At 41.3% G+C, this 22096-nt stretch overlaps 1 protein-coding gene across 1 annotated transcript in view; it reads left to right on the top strand.

Annotated features, from left to right (window-relative positions):
- Positions 1 to 329: 329 nt before the first annotated feature.
- ADGRL3 (adhesion G protein-coupled receptor L3) overlaps positions 330 to 22096 on the top strand; it is a 348528-nt gene continuing 326761 nt past the window's right edge. Inside the window, exon 1 of the mRNA XM_068404345.1 lies at positions 330 to 350. The gene's annotated coding sequence lies outside the window, so the exon portion shown is untranslated. The remainder of the gene's footprint in view (positions 351 to 22096) is intronic.

Raw genomic sequence — 22096 nt, 5'->3', positions numbered from 1 at the left:
AGACACATTTGCCTTTACAGCTGTTGGCAGCAAAGAAACACAGCACGACTTGATTGAAAGCACCTGTCTTATTGTTTTACTAACTGCATTTTTTTTTCATTTCTCATTTGTAGGTCTCAGACTCTGGATACTGGCTGTGGGATTTTTTTTTTTTTTTTTTAATTTTTTTTCCCCCTTTTTGGATGTGAATTGAAGGCCAACAGTCGAATTGTTGGAAGCAAGTGCAGGAGGACACTCACCTTGTTTTGTTTGAACCCTCATTTGCTGGGATACTTTCAAGCCCTCCTCCACAGTCATGTGGTCATCACAGCTGCTGTTCTTCACAATGCTCTTAACACCATTAGCCCATGGTAAGTGAGAAATGGTGTAAATTTGCCTGTGGGAAGAGAAGAGAGAATAGAAAATGGCAAGAATTTTGCCTATGCATTTTACCTAATGGTGTGGTTTTTTCCAGGATGTTAATTTCCCTCCCCACTTCCACCTCAGGTCTTTGAATTCCCAGGCTATGTCATGACTAGTTAAATCCTGAAACAAAGAACTCTGGTAAAGATTTCTGTTACCAAGTTTAGCTAGTACATTATGGCAGACTTTCTTCTTCATGCCCAAACCTATTCTGTTGGCTGTTTGTCACTGGGATTGTCTCTCCTGGCCTCTGCATGGAAATGAATTTCCCTTCTGTGAATGCTGCTCAGTAAGAGGTTGCATGTCACTCTTCAGCCACAGGTCCAGGGCAGGATCTTACTCATCATCACGTTAGACTGTGATTTCAACCATTGCAGTGAATGTTTCCGTGCTCTGCAGAAAGATGGGGGCTCCTATAATCTCAGTGACCCTGAGCCGAGAAGAACCAAAACCAGTGTGTAGTTGCCTTAGCCTGGCATGCTGTGTAACCCACCCAGCAATGTGGAGTCATTAGGTGTAGCACTATGCTGTGCAGCTAGGCTCTATCTGAGAACTGAGCTATTAGCATCAGGCACAGCTGCTGTGCTGCGGGGATCTATGAGCTCTAGCAGAAAAATTTGGTCTTTTTATTAGCCAGGAAAATGTTAAGTGAAATCTGACAGGTTTAATTCTTTGGAGTAAGATTTTGAGGCCTGGGGTTGGGTTTTTTTTTGATATGAGACACCCAAATGTAGGCCCCGGAAGTAAGTTGCAAGATTTCATAAGTGCTGAAGGGTTCAGGAGCTCCTGTTTGCAGTGATGGTTGCTAAATGCTCAGAGCAGAGCTTTGGAAAATCTGGCTGCCTGATTTTCCTGATGCCTAAATAGAAGGTGAGCCCCACCAAGGATCTATTTTTAATTACAGGTCAGTGGGAGCATGTTTGTAAGTAACATGACTCCGTGCAATTAGGCTGTAGGCCCCTGCTTTTAAAATATTCATCAGACTTTTTGTGCTTTACATGCACTGTATATGTGCTAAGACACTAGAGAAAAATTTTACAGTGAAGGAGAAGGTTAAAAAAATGAAATATGTGTAATTGGCTGAACATATCTATTTATAGAGCACAACCTGTCTACTCATATCACTTATAACACCTTTGGCACAAAGGTTATCTGTACTATCGTTCTTCAAGCAAAAGTCCTCACTGACTTGAAAATTAGAATGAATATTTAAACTGAGCCTACCAATTGGGGTGGAATGAAAGAGCTATTAGGAAAGGTGCTCTCCATTCTTCTCCAGGAAAATTTAAATAGTAAATGTTTTGTAAATCTTTATAATTAAACAATATTAACAGTTAAAGCAATTAACAATTTAAATATGCCTCTGGCAGTTCTGTTTTAAATTCGCAGTGCCACTGTAGCTGGAAAATCCTGCCTGATTGTTGAAGTAAATGAAAATGTCACAAGTATCCTAGGAGTCGTGTTATACTACAGATGAGCAAACACCAGAGATGCAGAAACTGAGTGCCTGGAAATATTTCTACCCTTTATGTTCTTCTACAAAGTAAATGTGCAGGGTGGCTGCTGTGGTTTTTGCAGCAGTCAGTGGTGGTAAATCTGACCACCACACATCTAACCAACACACATGTGTTATCTCATCCCTATAAATAGCCAGTGAAAGTGTGGTAGAGGCTCACAGCCACCTTTGAACAGTGGAGAGTGAAGGCCTTTGGTTTGAGCCAAAGAACTTTGTTTGGTTCTCCCTGTTCTGATCTCTAAGACTGGCCAGGATGCAGCTACCATCTCAAAAACTTTGGCCTGTTGCCTTTCTTGGGCAACTTCTACAACTACCTGAAAAGAGTTTGTAGCAAGGTGGGTGTTAGTCTCTTCTCCAGGTAACAAGTGATTGGACAAGAGGAGACAGCCTCAAGTTGTGCCAGGGGAGGTTTAGATTGGATATCAGGAAAAATTTCTTCACCGAAAGGGTTATCAAGCATTGGAACAGGCTGTCCAGGGAAGTGGTGGAGTCACCATCCCTGGAGATATTTAAAAGACGTGTAGATGTGATGCGCAAGGACATGGTCTAGTGGTTGACTTGGCAGTGTTAGACTTGATGATCTTAAAGGTTCTTTCCAACCAAAACAATTCTATGATTCTATGATTGGGGTAAGCAGGTTCTGAGTGTGTGTCTGTTTGTTCAAGGGTGGTATGTTCCTGATACTAAACAACGGGAGAAGGTTGCAGTTTAGCTGTGTGATGTGGTGTTCAATGAGTGTGTTAGGTATGAGCTAGCACTGGGCAGTCAGACCTATCCAGTCTCCCATGGGGACTGAAGGACATACGCATAAAAATTAGAGTTGTATTGAAGGTCAGAATAAATAGTCTAATGGGACTTCCAAGGCTTTGAAATCAGAGACTGAATATCTAATGGCTTTCAGGTGCTCGCCCTTGCTGCCCCTCTCCCTGCAAGTGCCTGCAGAAGGTTGCCTAAAGTGAATGGCAGGCCGATATCAATGCAGAGGTTTCTGCTAGCTTCAAGACAGTATATGTGTATTTAAACGCATGCCACAGCCTCTCTTTGCATATAAAAATAGTTGCGTTAAGCCCTGCTTTTTTTTTCCCGTTTTAATAATCCCCCTTCACTGCATGCAGAAAGCTTTCATATTTTATGTTTAACAGGACTCAAGCATTTGAGGTTTTTTTCATGGGCTAGAATGACTCCTGTCCTGTAGTGATTGCTGGAGTTGATATGAACTACTTTTACAGACTGACCTCACTGCATCTCATCTCCTTTTTGAGTTTCCTGACACAGTCCCTTCATCTGTGGTGGTAGCTACATTATAGACAGATTTCTTAGGCCAGTGGTCTCATAAATTTGTTGGGTGTGGGTTTTCTTTGGTTGTTTTGGTTGTTTGGGGTTTTTTTGAGGGGGCTTTTTTTTTTTTTTAGCTATCTCATTTCTATAGTATATTGTGTGTCTTGGGTGGCTATGACAGGTGTGGAGTCAAAGGGTGTATGACTTCAGGGACCTGCAAGATGAAAACTAATCTTCCAGGATACTGCCCTGGTACAATGTCGTCTTGTTGATAAGCTGCAGAAATAATGAAAGGGCAAAAAGTCATGAATCCTTGCAGTTTCTCAGTGATGATGTTAATCTGCTGCATCCTAGATGCACAGGCACTGTACTGTCTAGTTTTGCTCAGATTGCTCTGAATCATAGCTCACAAAAAACTGAAACCATGTGGAATACTTGAGATAATAGCAGATTTGAGTAGTGGATGCTTTCTTTACTGTTGCCCTTCACTTGAATGGAAAATAGCTTACAGCTTGCATAGATGGACATAACTTGGACCAGTGTGGAAGTCTCCAGAAAGCTATCCCCTCTTCTAAGCTCTGGCAAAGCCTGCAAGTGCATCTGTTGGATAAAACTAAACCTGTTATACAAAATTAGAGAATTAGCCAAGATTGAAAGCAAAAATACCAGTGAATAAAAAAAAAAACAAACAAAACCAAACCCATCAGCAACATCAACAAAAACAAAGGCTTTGTCATCCTTTGCAAGGGCTCTGCAATGGAGACAGGGCTTTTGCACCCTTGCCTCCTTTTTGCCCCTGTTTGGAAGCTTTTCCCAAAGCATCCGAAGGCCTGGACCCCCAGGAAAGTGATCCTTGGCTTGTGTCCATCCATGTACACCTGAGCAAATTGATCCTCTTTGCCTGTAATGGGTGGATTTTCTAGAGGTGTTTTCTGGAATGAGCAGCTGTTCTTATCTTCCTCAGCCTTCCTCTCCTTGACCCCAAAGGAGATTTCTCTTTACCCACAAATGAACACTGTCAAAGTTCAACCAAAATGAAACAGACATGACAGGCAGCAGCTCAGTTTGCGAGCCTGGAGAGATGTACACCTGCTCTGTCACATTGCTGTCATGCTCACGTGAGGCTGAGAATTGAGATTTAAAACTTCCAGATTGCTGGACAAAAATAATAATAGAAATAAAAGGATTCAGAACTGTGCGCTGTTAAGAGCAGGATAGGAAGGATACCATAGTGATCTCTGTGAGGTGAAATTTTTCATGTCTCCAAACAAGTAACTTATTTTAGGCTTTGGAAAAGAGCTGAGGGCCTGTTGTATGCAAAGCTCTTTATCATCCCATCAGATTGTTTTATTGTTATTTATTTGAAAATTATTTTTTTAAGGATTGTATTGTGTGCATAATTTCATGATGGGCAGCGAAGAACGATTATTTTTTGTTGCTGTTGCTCTAATGCTTTAACAGTCTAATCTAAAAATGGACAACCACTTACTATTACTCAGAGTAAAGCAATAATCAAATCACCCAGTTTCTGTTGGAGATAGTTACAAATGCAATAAAATCAACAATGATGGCGAGCTGCCTGTTTCCTCTGATGCTAAGCTCTCCACCTGCAGTTGTGTCACGAGAGTAAGCTGTCAACATCCTGACTCCTGCTTTGACAAAGTGTGGCGTCAGTTATGGGTGCTGATTCCTCCTTGGTCTTGCAGCTGCTTAGGGTTATTTTTTTATATGTTTTAACCCTGTATTTGTTAATGGGTTGTAGACTATTCCTTCCTGATGATCCATGGGGTTAGTTAGTCATTTCCGTGATTACTTAGGTTTCTTAATCTTTTTTGTCCATATACAATGGGATTTTTGGGCTAGAACCACACACTTGCCCAAAGCTAAGCAAGACTGAAGCCAGAACAAGTTAGGCAATAACATAACCAAAACCTGGCTGAAATTACAGGACAAACAATAGGTATCTGACATTAGAGTAGTTTTGCTGTTACAGCTAGGACAGGCTAGATGAGTCGTCTGATCCTAGAGCAAGTTGCAGGTGCAGCAAAGGTTTCTTAAATAGTTTTGGAGATAGAGCTAAGTTCAAGCTAAAATAGGTTCTAGTTCAAACAACGCCTGACAAGTCCTGGAGTCTGGTATTGTTGTGAAGCTTAAGGTCTACTACTGACACTTGACAGCACCAAACTGGCCGGGCTACAGTTGCTGCTGGTCCATCTCTGAACTTCCAAAGAACAAGTTGCCTCCAAGAATTTATTATGCAGAGTTATGGCATAGCTGTAAAGTGACCTTCCTGCATTTAGGGACAAATGCCATCTTGTCTCTCTGTATGAAAATTAGTTCGAGATGAGGCTGAACTAATTTATCATTTGCAGAGTAGAAAATGAAATTTGAAGTCCTTCAAGTCATTGCAGCTGCAAGGAAGAGTGCCTTGTCTGCTGTCAGGTTCTGACCCTCTGCGCTTCTGTGCCATCTTCCCGATGTTTCTGAGACAACCGTAGTGAGGGAGGACTTAATCTTTGTGAAAAAATGGTGCTCAAAGGTCAAGCTGATCTCTCTGGGCATTAACAGGTCTAGATGCCAAGACGGTTTCTGTGGGAACAGTGAAAATATTTATTACTGAACAGCACTGGTAGTTGCTTGGTGACAATGATTCTGTTAAAGCAAGCAGCATTATCTTTCTTGAGGGAAAATATGATGCTAGCAAGCTGGTCCTTGGTGACAGAGTGCTGTTTAATGTGAGCTGAACATTTGCCTCACTACTATTTTAATACAGTGGAAATACTGTCACTGCTTAAAATACATACTGTGTTTCCTTTATGCTTGTACAAGTGTTATGTTAGCTAGTGAATGGTGGATAATTGCCTTTTACTACAATACTCTCTATATAGTCAAAATGAAATACAAGAGACATGTTTTATTAGTTGTGAAATAGCCAAGTTGACTTCCAGGCTTCTGCCTAACTTCATTGTTTTAAAAGATTAATCATCCTTGAAATATTTATAATATTTGCTATTCTTGGCAATTTGTATTACCTGCAGCAATGCCACCTTTTCCATAGTGGAATAAGTGATCGAGGAAGGCTTTTCCTGATAAAAGGGGGTGGCTGTTCTATGTATATACTACAGTGCTTTCATTAGCAGCGATGTACTAAAATTGGGAGTATCAAGTTCCCCATCTGATGACTGACCAATCTATAAGCTGATAGAGGGTGAAATTCAACCTTGCAAAGACTATACACCATTTAATTCTCATTTAAACCATTAAGCAGTGCAGAGGTCTGTGTGCGGACCCACTTCTTTCATGTCTAAATTTCACACTAAAGAAGGAAGGAGATTTTAAGGGGATTTTCTGATAATGTTTTTTTCTTCAGTGTTTGGCAAGTGTGTCTGCTCATAGCATCTTCCTGTGTTACGGAGGGAAACAAGATCTGGTACTATTTTCACTTACCATTCATGCCAAAGCACGCTTTCCATGGGACATACAACAACCCTTAGCTATCAGCACAGCTCTAGTTGCAATGAAGCTGGAGCCATATGATTTGTACTGTAGAAGAAGGCTGGTGAGTAGGGCCCAAATTAATGCATGAAAGTTATCCTTTCCTGTAGACTTCTCAACACATATGACATACAGCAGCAGGGCATGTGAATTTCTTTCTGAGCTACAGCAGTAGAAAATGTGCTTGCTCTCACAGCAATAGGAAGTGGGGAGGCATGTTACCTTGCTGGCCTATAATCTCCGATGCTTGTTTCATTTGTAAGTTTTCCTGACAAGACTGGTTTCTGATCTCTAGTGACCAACTCTGTGTGCTCTGTGGTTTTTTTTTTGTAGCATTAATTAAGCCATAAGATGTGACAGCATGTGAATTACAGTGTAGTAATTCACGCCCAGCACATTCAAGCACAAAGATGAAGGCCAAATGGCCTCTGTGCAGCTAAGTGTGAATTGTACCATAATTTAATTCCCATTATATTTTACTGTGATGATAAAAATGTTTTTGTTAGTAAACTTCTTCAAGAAAAGGTTTTTTTTAAAAAAAAAAATGAAAAGTAGAACACAGATCTTGTCACAAAGAGTGGTAAGTAGCTTTGGGAGATGAGGAGTTTTGTTGAATCCTGAAAATTTGTATTTGTGCAGTTATTAACCCTAGGTAATGAATGGTTGTTGTGGTGCAGACATCTGCTGTCTAAAAAACTGACCTAACTCTAACTATTGATTTCATATCAGCTGCCAAAGAGTTGCTAAGTAGGGTGACTAGGTTTATTTGTGCCTGACCTGGTCTTGATTTGATCTGGAAACCTTAGCTCCCAACCAGTCTCTTGAGCCATCTAATCTTTTTCCAGTTCAGGCTATGCAAATATGCACGTCAGACACGTCCTACAGCCAACACGTTTGTTTTTGGTCCTAGCAAGCGCTGAGTGAATGGAGAAGATGGGTTGTCTGCAGCAGTGTGGAGGAGCACCAGAGGGACCAAGCTGGTATGCCTGCTCTGCTGCGTGTTGGGAAAAATAGGCCATCTTGGAAAGTGTCTTGGGTGGTACCGAAGAGGAAAAACACAAGGACCGTGAATGCCTTAAAAATCTTTTTCAGTATTTCTTTCTCTTTGTCTTTCTACAAACCTTCTTTTTTGTTGAAGATAAAAGGCAAAGCTCATGCATTTAAGGTTGCTTAAGGGTTACCAGGACAAAACCCTGTTCCCAAGGAGCTGTTTTTAAAGAAATGAATGAAGAGCAGCCATGTACTTGGCACATTGTTCATTGAGATGACAGGATCTCTGGGGCGGTGCCTGGCTGTCTCTTTCTCTTGGGATTCAGGAGGATGTTGAGTTTATTCATTCACACTGATCCCCGTGTGTTTCTCCTGCAGTAGTCCCTGACTAGCAAGCACTGTTAGCTAGCCCTGTCCCCGACTAGTTCTTGTCATAGCTAAGTGCAGAATAAATAAGCAATAACTATTAAAAGTGGGCTTTTCCAAGGGACTTACTCTCTGAATAAGTTTTACTCATACTTTCAGCAACTTCTAGCTGATCAGGATGTTCATGGGGCCAGGGCTGTTTCACTTTTGGTGGATATCTGGGTTTTAGGAATACTATAGCGGCCCAATGAAACACCATAATTTTCCATGTAAGCAGTAAGTGTCTGTGATATGATTACTATGGTTTAGCTTTAGATGTAAATACTTTTAAAAAACCCAACCAACCAAACAAAAAAAACCTGCCTGATTTTCCAAATACACACTTCAGAATAATCTTTTTATACATACTTTTGAAGTTAATAAACCCAAGTAACTAGGACTGAAGAATGTAGTGGGTCAAAGCTGACTAATATGGGTACAGACATCCCTTAGCCAATATCCAGAGGTACCATGAAGCACCAGGAATATTTTCATATCTGCAGCTATCTCTGCATGTGAGAAGACAGCTTGTCCCCTGTCTTCCTGGCCATGCAGGATACTCTTGCATGTGTGGGGCAAGCCAAGGTTGAACGAGGCTGTTGCAGTAAACAAAGAGGAGCAGAAGTGGGCAGCCTCCCTTTCCTCATCCCAGTGAATAGGGTAGATGATTGCCTACTCATTCCCTGTTTACTTTCACCTATTGCCTTATTACTTGAATGGGAAAATGGAGATCTATTTGGCTAATTGCTAATCCTATCTAATACTTTGTTAATGCAAAGCTTCCAGATAAAGCTTTTATGTGGTGAAGATGACAGGAAGCTACCAGGGGTTGGAGAGAGTCTGCTGTTCTGGGCTGTGTGAAGGGGTTTGATGGATGAGGCTGTGCATCTTTTCCCCAATACTTGGAGAAGTGCAGGACCTGAAGACAGCTTCACAGCCAAAGTAGCTGCATAGTGCTAGGGCAGAGCCACCCTTTCTAGCAATGCAGGTGGGGAGCCATGGCCAGATTTTGAAAGCACATAAGCTTGATGTGCCCATCCTTCCCATGCAGCTGTAACACCTCTTTTCTGGATGTGAATATGTCTGCAAATGGGATGCCACTCCTGTTTCTTTTCCTAATAACTTCAGCTAAGCTTAAACTGTTGGAGTTGGAGAGAAAAAATAAAAAAATATTTCTGAGGGTTGTCTGGCTCTAGTTCTCCCATCCGTATAAGATGGGCACGTTGAAGTACTTTAAGATAAAATGAGAAAAGAGCGAGAATAAGGGGATGAATTATGGCCACTGTCATTCTCGCATTGCCTCCTCAGTTGCTGCTAACCTGCTCCCACAAGATCTGGGCAAATCTGCTGTTTTCCTCTGTTAGGAAGAACACCCTTGGCCCAGCAAGAACAGCAAGCAGAAGCTCTTTATTGCAAATGAAACTGCTGATTCCCTAGAAGAAATCTACAACGTCCATTGTATCAACTCCACAGTCATGTTAAATGAATCCTAGAGCCATCTGATTTTTATTACACCACGGCACAGTCATTGCTGTTCAGTTGGTTCCTTTAGTGATCATGATTTCTTGAATTGGTTCTGTTGTTTGGTAATGTGATTTTATTTGAATTTGGAAGATATTTCCTGCTGCTCAACGAGCAACTCATCTGAGAAAGAGACTTTGGGAAGGGAAGAAATTAAAAGCACGTCGGAGAGTTCAGAAGCTTTTCCCCACTTTGAATTTCCCTGATTCCAGGAAATTGTTTGGTGCTGGGCAGCCCCCCCGAATATCCCTCCCGGTGCCTGGCAGGACCATCTCTGTTCTCTCGTGAATCTGCTCCAAGCTGTGGAATGCTCAGTGGGTTTTTAGCCAACACCACACAGAGTTGTGTAGAGTGTAGGACTGGACTGAGAGTGTAGGACTGGGCTGGTAGGATTTTAGTTACGGTGCAATATTGAATGCATGCCATAAACTCAAGGAATTGTAATCAGAGCAACATCTACTTTTATGTATTTCCTTGTGCTTTGCTGTTTTCTGCAGTGCGTGATTGTGTTGGGTGCCTTGCTACAGATCATGAGGAGTGAGTTTGTTTCACATAAGATTCACGGACGCTAAAGATCCTCCCCAGTCAGTCTGTGCATTAGAGTGGGCAGAGGAAGAAGTAAGGGCTAGAAATATGTAATTCGGGTATTGTCATTCCCTCCTATGCCATAATCTGTAGAAACTGAGATGCCTGATGGGTTTTAGAAGCTCAGTCAGATTGTCCGTTGTTCTTAAATCTCCAGAATGTGGAGTCATAAATAAATGGCATTTTAATACTGAGTTTTAAGGGTCTGATCCAAATCCCATGGCAAGTTGGTGATTCCATGTAAATGCACTTTGAATCTTGTCTGCTCAGCCCGGAGGCGTTATTTTGGGGAAAGCTGGAGTCTAACATGGAAGAGACCATACCCTGGGCTTGTCTTTGCATAATCTTCTCTCAAATCTTAGTTCTTTCAGTGAGTTGACCAGGTTGTGGGCTGCTCCCCTGCCCCAAAAGCTGCAGCATTGCACTTGATCCTTATTCTCTTCGGAGACTATTCCCCTTCAAGCTCTTCTAGGAACAATTAGCAGTCATCAGTGCTGCTGATTTAAATGAGGTTTTGGTTTGGGTTTTTTTTTTCATCCCCTCTGCAGCTCTTGTTGCTGAAGATCTGTGTCCAATTTTTAATTCGCAGTGTTTTGTTTCTGTTACTGAAATGCTGGAGACTGCAGTAAGGGTTTATTTAGTATCAAGAGAGCAAATGACAAAAAGAAAACTAGCTTTGGTATGTCAGTCTTGTGTAATACTCCTCTCTCCAGCGGGGTGGAGGGGGAAATGTGCATGTCAGTTTTTAAGCAAGGCAGTTAGACTGACTGTGCTAGTTGCGTCGAGTTGGAGTGGGGCTGGGAGCTTAGCTCCTTTGCAGTTCAAGGTGCGGATGAACAAACCCACGTCTCTGCAGGCAGGGAAAACCAGAGTGGTGCTCCACAAAGCGAGAGGGGCTGGTAGTAACCATGCCAGCTGCTGCTTGCCATGCATATTTCAAAATGCATCACCTCCCTTCTCCTACCATGTCTGCTCCTCTGCTGGAGGGGAGCATTCGGCACTGGTGCTGACAGGCGTTCCTGTGAGCAGGTATCCCCTTTATTCCTCCAGTGGAGGCATAGCTCCACTTTGCAGGACAGATTCATGGCCGAGTCCTATTTATCACTTAAAACAATATTTTGCCAGCATTGCTGCTCACTTCTATGTGTATGTAATTTGTAGCATGTTTTAAGGAAGTATACCTACTCGTAATAGTTGTAGGAAAATCCAGGTCACTGAGTTTATTTTTATGTGTGTGTATATTTATACATATATTCATGTGTGTGTGTGCTTTAAATATAATTTTCACACTGTATATGTAAATAAACCTATAGAGAGCTGGTCTGTCTAAACCTGGAATAATGCAAGGAACTTTTAACATGCCTTCATTTCATTGACATGACCTGAAATCTGGCCTGTCATTGCAATTCGTAATCTTATAGGCATATACAATTAAAAATCTTACTATTAAGTATTACTCTGGGGGAATTCTGAAAACAGAAATCTAATAATGTTTAGTTGTTTTCCTTAATTTGATTGGAAAAAATAAATAAATAATTTGGCCTCTTGGTCAGATGCCAGATACATAATGAATTTGTATCATCAGCAAACACCTTAGAGTCTCCGAGCCCTGCTATCAAAAGTGCTTGGAAGTCATGTGTTACAGTATCAGACAGCAATTTAAAAAAAAAAAAAAAAAAAAGTACTTGCTTACCTTTATGCTTGTGTCTACCAAAATAGGTCTGGATGTAAATTTTAGGAGCTGATGAGCTCTTATTTGTGAGAAGCTATTTTGGCATGTCCTTTACATTTTTGCTCTCCGGACACAGAGTAGTCGCTGTGAGGTGCCATAAGCATGTCCTTGCATCTTGACAGCTACGATCCTTGTTTCAGGTCACGTACCTGAATTCACAGGAGCCTTAGATTAAAGAGGTGGAAGACAATAAGATGGAGGAGATGAGGCACAAAATGGATGGACCTGTATGCTGTGTTTAATGTGCTTGGGGAACTGAATTAAAAATGGGGGTGAGAATCCTGTTTAGTAGAAACCCAGATGGTTTAGACTATTTGCTATATGCCGTGATTTGTAGCACTGATGCCAAAAACTTCCTAGCAGGCCCCAGAAGGTGAGACTGCTCTGTTTTGATGCCTGACTTGATGTGGATTCATGTTTTGTCCTGTGAACTCTTTGGCTCAGTAATGCTGGCTGTCCCCCATTCACCTATGTGATAACTGAGCTTTTGCTGCCTTTCTCTCACTAGGGTTTTGAATTGTGGTCTTTCTCCTCTAACCAACCAGCAGTTCTTGCAAAGCATAGTAACGTAATTATTTAGGGTCTGCGCTGATTAGCCTAACATCTTGTGGCTACGCAGACTCTCAGTCGTAGAACATCTGGTGACAACCGTGTTTCTCAGGGCCCTAGCCCTTGCATAAATACAGCCTCTTTCTTTTTGGATAGTAAATATATGACAGATGTGAAATTCTCTAGCTCTTGGGGGAGTGCTGACATGTTGAACTTCATTATTTGTTGTTGACCAGTTTGTAGAGGTTTGGTTGAGTGAGAAGGGGCACGATCCTGTGTCAGTCACTGAGCAGTCTGAGCAACCCAGGCTTTGAGCAAGGGTTAAACCCAGAGCTAGCGACCTTGGACTCCCCTTGCACGGTGCAGAACAAAGAACCCCGTGGTGCCTGCTTCGCGGGAAGCAAAACTACGTCCGGGAGGGGGGGCGGTCACGGCTCTGAATATGTAAACCTATGGACCAATCACAAGTGCGATCGGGGCGCGTGATTAACATATGCATAGTCTATATAACAACTGCTTTCTTTGTTAATAAACGAGAAGCTTCCATACTCACATGGAGATCGTATAGTTTACTCCGGACCGTTCCCCAGCACCCGCGAGCACGCCTCCCCCAGTTTTCCCCTTACTACACCAGTTGGCAAAATGCAATCAAGAATCATTTTTGAGGAGGACTAACGTATCCAATATCACCCTGGAATGCTATTAAAGTGAGAAGCTTAAAGAAGGACAAGATTAGGGCACAGAAAAGTTGATACAAGGAGGTGGGATCAGGCTGTCTAGCATTCACAAAAATGCAGTGCATTAAGAAGGGTAAACTTTGAAGTCAGTTGGAGCTTTGAGGTACAAACCTCTGGGAGGTACAAAACTGTGAGCGTTAGACTCACAACCAGTTTAGGTGCCAAGACCATCTTCGTACGCTGCACTGCAGTGTGTGGTTTTTTTGATGGTTTACACTGGGATATGGCAATCTGAATAGCTTATGGAGGTGGTAACTGTGGAGCTGCCAAATGTTACTCAGTTTTTATAAATATATTCATTGGTCGTTATACAGTAATAGTGCTTAAACTGCTACAGCATTATATATGAAGCCAAATACACATATAAGATATATAGTAGCCAGATATACTACCGGGAAAGCAATAAAAATGCTGGTTAAAGCTGTGGGGAAAGAGCTAGTTAGAGCTGGAAAGTGATAGTAGTGCTAGTTAGAGCTGTGGGAAGAGTTATAGCAAAAGTATTTTTTCTGGGGAAAGCCTGGGGGAACGTTTGTTTATAAGGCTGAATATGTGGCTTTGACAACATAAAAAAAAAATCTGTTTTGACTTGGAGTTTGTTGTGATGTCTCAGGTGAGTTGCAAATCCCGTGGCTTCGTGTGTGTATTCTCTCCTGGTCAGGCTTCTTGTCTGAAATGCGGTTCCTGGGGTGACCCACCTTCTCTCAAAAGGCTAAGAGTGGAGGTGCCAGACTTCACCATTTAAGTTAAGCTGTGCAAAATGAAGACCATGTATGCAGACACTACAAGATCCTCAGTTCTTGAGCAGAGAGGTTGATCAAGTTCTACTTTTATTAGATTATAGAGTTCAAAGCAAAGTTTAGGAGAAAATCATGCAAAGAAAGTGAATGAACTGTGAAAGCTATGTACTTCATGCCAGTAAAATGATGCTATTGTATAGTAGAGTGAAGGACTTGTCTCATTATAAAGATTCTTAAATAACTTAGTAACATTATAATCTACTTTCTTTTTCCCTCCCTCACCTTCATTCCCTTCCCGCTTCCCACATAAGGAGTGGAGAACGCAACACCCATCCCCCCACCCCTCCTTAAAATACCAAACCCAGTAGATCATCTTGTCTGCAGAGAGTTGTCACTGTTCCTCAGAGACTGTCTCCAGGGTAACTTTGTTTGCGAGGTCCTCAAGGGGATGCTGCCCTTCAGACTTTGTTCTGGGAAACAAAGCTTTTGCCTTACACCCTCAAATACATTGCATTATAATGCTTTGAATATATCTAAGCACTCACTTGAACCCTGCATAACGCACAAGACTGTCATGCTAAAGTGGGGCAGGATTGAATAGGTGTCAACAGGATGTCTTGCTAGCAAATGTAACTGCTTATGTATTAAAACAGACGTTCAGTGAGGCAAGATACTGGCTTGAATACAGACATATCTGACTTAAAAGCACAGTCTTTGTTTTAAGAGCTGTGCTGTTCAGAACAGTTCCTGTCTTTGTACTGTTCCTTGCTGAGTATTCATTGATGGCCAGTTAACTAATTGACTCCCTTTCAAATAGAGAGCTGTAGTAAATAATTTATTACTTGACTAGGAGGTTATGTGATGGCTGAGATTGTTGGCATGGCACATGCAATCTATCCCTTTAGCAGGAAGAAAGGAACATAAGAAAGCATCTTTCTTAACTCTTCTCCTGCAGCTTCAGTGCAGATCATACATTGACATCAGGAAACTCTTTTCGTAACATACCTGTGTCCAATGCAAAAAGATCTGAAAAGTCAGAAAACTTGTCTGCCCCTATACTTCTAGGAAATGGTCTGAAGAGATTGCTGTTGTGGTCCTTGGGGGAGATACTAGTTAAAGAAACTTTATAATTCTGAAGATAGATAGCTTGTTTCATGGGCAAAGGAAATAAAGGAGACTGATTTCTATTTTGAATTCTTTCCTTCACTGGAGAAGCTAGTAGGATCTGTCTCTACTGCCAGGCTGCTCACTTCCATGAAACTTGCAGAAATTGAATTATTTATGCTCTCTGTCCTCTTTGCCAGACAAGATTCCAAATGGACAACAGGCTAAAAGTAGTTAGGGGGATACTGTCCAGCAGACATGGTCTGCAAGCTCATATTAGCTTCAATACCCTTGGAGTACAAGCCAAATAGTATGCAGTTGGTTTATTGCTGCCTGCTGCTTCCTTGTGTGGATGGCATCTGCTGGCCCAACTTCTTCCCCTTCTCTGCATTAGCAAGGTTGAGGAGAACTGTAGGGGTCATAGTCCTCTCTGGCCTTGAATATCAAAAGTCAGCATTAAGGGAAACGTGGACTGTTGGTGTAACGAGGCAGGTTCAGTCTAGAACTGCAGAGACCTCATACGGCCATGTTTTTCACATGACAATTACAGCATGTGTTGTTTTACAGTATTAGCTGCTGATTGCTTATAATCTGTCAACAGCACTCGTGGCTGAGCAGAACGAGGATGCTGAGGAAGACTTCTCATAGAGGTGGGGATCTATGAGGCAAATGCTATGGCACCATTACAGTTCTGTAACGATGCTGTTGAAACGAAACCCTGTAGGGTGCTATTACAGATAGGGCTTCATTTTCACAAAGTTTCTGGACTTGACACCAGTTTCCTTAATTTGACACCTCTTTGTTCAAACAGAATATCAAAATGGCACTTAAATTACACTGTGAGTGAAGAGCTTAATAATAACCTTGCAGTGTAATGTGTTTAAAGCACAGTGTTGTTTCAGTCTGGGATTTCAGATTTAACTTTCAAATGCTTTTCATCTCCATATTGCAAATTTGACTGATGCCTTTTATTGATAGAAGGTTGTAAAGACTATTTTCATTTACCTGACCTAAAGGACACAGAGTTTGTTTGCATTTGGGCGGGAGTTTGCAGCACAGTGAATTAGCAGTAAACTGATACTTTAGTTCTTGTGTTTTTTCAAAAAATAATTCCTCCCAGGCTTTGAATTTTATTTGTTTTAAATACCATAATGTATTTATACACAGCATGGTTTTTTTTCAGACAAAGAAATCCCATTTTCTGTTGAGGAGATCATATGGAAATTTTCACAGACTAATTGGCAACGCTCAAAAAAAAATTGTAAAATAGAAACAGAATAATGTTCTTTGAGATTGCTTTTGTATTTCTTTTGCTTCATAACTTGAATGCCTTAAATTTCATGTGTGTAGAATGTATCAACATCTATTTGTAATGCAGACACCTGGTGTGCTGTGTACCTTATGGATATGCTTGGTACTATTAGTATTTGTATCCTGTGCTATTTTTATTTTATTCCACCTTTAATTCTGCTGCTACTACAAGCTTAAATCTGCAAAGGCAGTCAATAGTGAAAAAAACTGGGAAATGTTAAAATCCAAGTGTCCTTGGCATGGAGAATCTGACTAAACGGCCCCCACTGCTGAGGTGCTATAACTTTATCACGCTTGTGCTCTAAAGTCTTAAGAGCCAAAGACTGCTTGCTGGATAATTGTAGAGTATCTATCACAACATCTTTGCAGGCTAGGTACTGTCTGAGTACATTTCATTTTTCATTTCATTTAATCTTCCTTGTGCCAGCATCTGTTCCTCTCTCTTGCTATTTCCATCTGCTTTGCGGTGGTGGTGCGCTCAGCTATTTTATCTTCCCTGCAAACATTTCTCCATTAGATTTTTATGGGTGCCGTGGTTTCCACTTGACGGCTTCACATGGGGAATCTGCGTGAATGCGTCTGAAACGTGGGCAGCTCTCCTTTTTTGGTAACAATGTAGTATTCTTACATGATATGTACTGAAACCTCAGAGCTGGCACTTGTGAGCGGTATTTTAATAAGTGAAAAGCAGAAGTTAGTGAAGGATTTGAGGAGGGAGTAGGCATCTGTGTGTCTTGACGCTCCTAACACAGAGTAATTTTTCACAACTGTGGTTTCAGCTACACTTTCTCCCCAAGGTCGCTTAGCTGTGAGAGGGGAGCAAGGAATTGTCACAGTAACACTGTAAATCTGCCTTTGGGGATGCTGCATGGCAGCAGCATGAATAGGTACTACACCATGCACTGGATGGGGATCGATTTCTGAACATGTCATTGTGTGCTTCATGTGGGACCCTTCTTGGTCACCAGGAGCTTTCTCCTTGGGCGATCTGCAGGTAGGGGAGAAGGCAAAGAACAACAACTGTAAAATTCTCTGTGCCTTGGCAATCTCTCCCCCTTTTCACCTGGGCTCAGAGGGTTTATTCATTCATTGATTAATTCATTTGTTTTCAAAATGGGCTGCCTACTTTCTGTGACTGGTCTTGGATGATGATAAATTGAGGAGGCAGTCCTTCTTAGTATAACACACTTTTTTGGTGTCTTTCCTTGCCCTAGGTGATACTTTCTGCCTGGTGAATACAGTGGTGTTACAAAGTGGTATCTAAAGAGGAGCGACAGCTGGTCTTTGTGTGCATCACTAGAGATGGGAGAGGCATATGGTATCAGGGATACTATTCCTCGAGGAACCAAGATAAAAATGGCTAAATCTAACCTTGTTGTTCATTGCATCCTAGTGCTTGATAAAGTCAAGGACAGCTTAGGCTGTCCCCTGCTCCCTTCCCACCTCCATGGAAAATGATCTTTGGACATGAGCAGGAAAAATATTTGTTTTAAGTAAATTCTGCCCTTAATGGCTCTAATTAAGTATTTGCCTAGTTTTAGATCAGCTAGTTTTAATAGCAAGCGAGGTCATCATCAGAAACAGTGTACGCACATAGATCCCTGCTAAGATGCAAATAGTTTCTGAAACTCTTGATGTTAAAGACATTCTATAAAAATGCTGAAAACTTTGACAGAGGTAATAATTCACTTGAATCGTGATTTTTTTAAAAAAATCCTATTTTGTGGTTTGACATTTTTCCTACTGCAGCATGATTTTTGCCATCAGACCCAGCTGTTGGCTGAGTTTTGGTGGAGACATATTCAATATGTGCTTGTAAAAAAACCTCTGTATTATTGTGAGGGCTCCTGGAAGCCTCTTACATTTCATTTGCTCTCAATGGATGGAGAAAAACAAACCCGTGTGAAAAATGTGATTTTTATGTTGATGGCCAGGCCAGAAATTTGGGCAATATAAGAAGAAAAGTAGTTATTTCTTTTAAATTATTTGCGAGTGTGTGTGCCAATTTTCTAACTAAGGGGAAACTTCTAACCAGGAAGAAAACTCTGGACTAAAGCCAGCTTGGATTAAACTATTTTTCGTGATGAGTCCAAATTAAATGTTTTACTTTTCCCTTTTAGATTTTTTTGAAAATGTTTCAGTCTAACATTCTCCTAGATTGTTTCAAAATAAACTTCTAGAAGGTACTTGACGATTTTAGAACTGCTTTTTGGTGTCTAGACTATTTAAATTAAAAAAAAGTTTACCTTGTGTTAGCCAGCAAAAACTCATCTCCTGCATCTCTGAAGTTGTCATCATTGACTTATATCTTGTGATATTTTGCAGCATGCATTGTGATGTTTAGTGTTTCTCTTAGAAGACCTACTGTGTAGAAATAAGTGATTACCTTAGGCTTTCAACTTCTGTTTAAAGATAAAAAAACCTGTATTGCCCTCAATCTAGTGCAGGGAGCCTTTTGGAGGCATGACTTAAAGTTGCTGCCTCTCTAAGGCAAATAAGAATTTGACTTAGGTGACTAAAATAGTGATATGCATGTGTCTATGAAGTTCTCTCTCGTGGTAGGCTTTGTTTTGCTTTCCTGTTTACTTCTTATGAGATTCATGCTACTCTTTAACTTAATAAAAATTAGGGTTGTGTGCTAAGGATTGTGGTCAGTGGAGAGAGACTTCCTTCTCTGGAGGCACTGCCTGCATCTTTTTTAACCTGAGTTACATGAGTAATGGCTTGGGCTGTAAAGGACACGTGAGGTTGACAGTGGATGCAATTAAGTAATAGGAGAATCTCCCTTACAGAGCTGGTTGAACTGGGCTGTTGCATGCACAAATCCTAAGCCTTCAGTTACTTTTCGTGCTCCTTGCCTTTTCCTCCATTGCCACCTTCCTACTTTTCTTCAGTGCGCCACTTTCTTTCTCGCTAGCCACTTGTCACTCTTGCTGCTCCTTGAAGGGCTGCTGGTATGTGTGGCAGAAATGTGAGCTGGGTCAAGGGACTGGAACAGCTAGGAAAAGTGATGAGCTTTGAGAGAGATTACAGGGTTTTAAAATAAATTAAAATGAAATGAAATTGCCTGTCTTAGGAGTGTCAGGCAAATGCTTTTATATTTAGGCCTATGCTGATGTGGGCAACACTTGAGGAATACATTCAGTTGATTTGACATCATGGGGTAGTTTAGTAAATGAATGCCGCCACCTACTAGTGTTTGATGACATTTGTTGATGTCAGCGTATAGCAGGTTTTGGGAAGCTAGAGCAAAGGCATGCGGAATGTATAAATAACAAGTAGTGTATGGAAGGCAACTTTTTTGTCAGCTTGGAGCATGCTACATGCTAAAACACAATAAACAGATTATAACTGGGCAGTAGCTAGAACCAAATACATCTGAGGAGCAAAAGCGAATGTTTTTTTCCTTACTACTTATTTTTCAGTCTTGACTGCTAAGGCTGGTGTGTGCAGGAAGGCAGGTTTTACAAGCACAAAGAACCACTTGCGAGTCATGTCAGACTCATATGGCAAACAGACAGCAGGCACTCAAGTGCCTCATCTTGGTGGGTTTCGCATTTTAGGAGGTGATTTGCCCTTCACTTTTTAACATTCTTCTAGACCTATTGTAAGACAAAGTTGACCAGAGTGACTTAGCCAGAAGAATGGATGTGGAGCAGCAGGAGGCCCCAAAGGCCTTCACAACCTGCAGTGTCCGAGCAATGATCTCCAGTATCCATGGGTACCAAAGGCACACAAATGCATCCTTCCATGATACACTTGGTAGCTTTGGCTGACTTGGACTAATGTGTCAACTGACAGCCACTGGCATGTAAGCAACACAATTAAGCTGTAGACTTTAGAGATAAAGAAATTCAAACCTGAGTAATAATATGATTTTTTTAAATGTATTATTTCCTACAAATTCTATGGTACAACTGGCTGCAAAGTACACATGTTTCAGTGTGTATCTGAATGCAGAACTGTGTTGCTGTTACTGACTTGTCAGTCTTGAAATATCAATATCCTCTAATGTAGACTCTCAAACAGTGGGAAGTGCAGTGAAATTAGAAGACTCGTGGAAAAATGCAAGCTCTCAATGCTAACCAGCTTGTAGGAAAAAGGTATGACAGTAGCTTTACATGTACATCAGCACTGAGGAGAGATGCCAGAAAGGTAAAGGAGTGCGGCATGTGTGTATTTGTCAACACAGATGTCTCTAGAAGTCTATTATTAAATAGAAAAGTGTTCCACTACAGATTATGAAAATTAGCAGGAGACTGATTTCATTTACTTTCAGTTGCTCTCATTAACACTTTAGCATAATGTGTGCTTCAGTCAAATAAAGAATGGAACCTTTTTTGTGCCTTTTGAGAGTGCCTCAAAAAGGACCTTGATTTATACTCTACTTTTTAGCCTAATTAAAACTGATGATTAAAACATGCAAGTCCCATAAGATGACTGTGCTAAAGTAATTTTTTTTTTTAATAAGCTGAATAATGTTTAATGTTCAGGGTAAAACTGTCTGAAAATGGAATTACAGCATCTCATTATGTTTTGTATTAAAACTTAAGTAATTAACATCAACACCACCACTGATTGTGGATATTATTGTGGAAGATTATATACAGTTGCCAAAATCACGTATGTCTTCAGAAACACACAGCCTTAGGCCTCGCATCTGTAGTATCGAATAACAAGGTGGCAGCCCTCGTCTCACCTGTCTTCTGTCTCACCCAGGAACTTATCAGACCTGACTCTGTGTCTGCCATGCATTTTGGAGAGGCAGTTGTTGTGTGCATAGAAGTGCCCAACTGAGCTTTATCTTTGTTGGGTCAGGTAGTGGTGGGAATGAAGGAGCTGCAACAGCAGACATTCAATGTGACATCTTGTGGTTTTGGTGACTGGATCTCGTGCTATTTCAGGCTAATTGCCAGATTAAAGCTGCCCTTGCATGCTGATTTAGGCCTTGATATGTTCTTGATGACACTTTTCCTCCACCTCTCATTTTAGAAATCTCAAATTTGCTATTGCTGTTTGAAAATGCAGCCTTGCTTTTGTCTGTTTACATTTATGCTCTTGCTGCTTCCGCTCTTAAGTACAGAGGGGTTTACCCTGCATAAGCAGTGCTCAGTCCCTATTTTGCTCACTCATAAGGGCTCTTCTTTACATCAAGACTACTTGGAAGAGCAGAAACTGGGTAGGAGAAGCTGAAATCTTGGAATGAAGGGAACTGACCATGTGCTGATCTTCCTTCTCCTTGATAGCATTGTTTCCAGCACTTCTTGGGGCTGCGCAGGGGGCTCTCCACCTGCATGGCATCCATGGAGATATGTGCGTCAGGTGGAAGGAAGTGGGCAGGCCGTAAGACACGCTTTCCTCCTTGTGGGTACCATGGCATGCTGCAGAAGTCTGCAGGAATGAGCCCTTGGTGATGGATTCCCAACCTGTGGCTGTTATACAGTGCAAAAATGTTTTTTAAAATGCTTCACTAGCACTCCTGATTTTTATGTGCTGCTGTCGTATTATTTGAGATGAACGGCTGTGTTTGGCTGTCACACTTACAGTACATGATTTGGTCTGATTTCATTTTGGTTAGTGATTTAGGCAAGCCGTATCACATGGCTTACGGATACAAGAGACCAGGCAGAGCTTAGTCCTGTGAGGTGCTATAAAGCGTCCTTTGCCAGAAGCAGAGTAATCTCATTGCTGGATGGCTTATATGGGAGCTTTGGGCAGCTGGATTCTCACAGGC

Source organism: Nyctibius grandis, chromosome 6 (assembly GCF_013368605.1).
Source record: "Nyctibius grandis isolate bNycGra1 chromosome 6, bNycGra1.pri, whole genome shotgun sequence".
NCBI lineage: Eukaryota > Metazoa > Chordata > Aves > Nyctibiiformes > Nyctibiidae > Nyctibius > Nyctibius grandis.
Note: the sequence above shows the minus strand (reverse complement) of the source record. Positions and strands in the feature narration are given on the sequence as shown.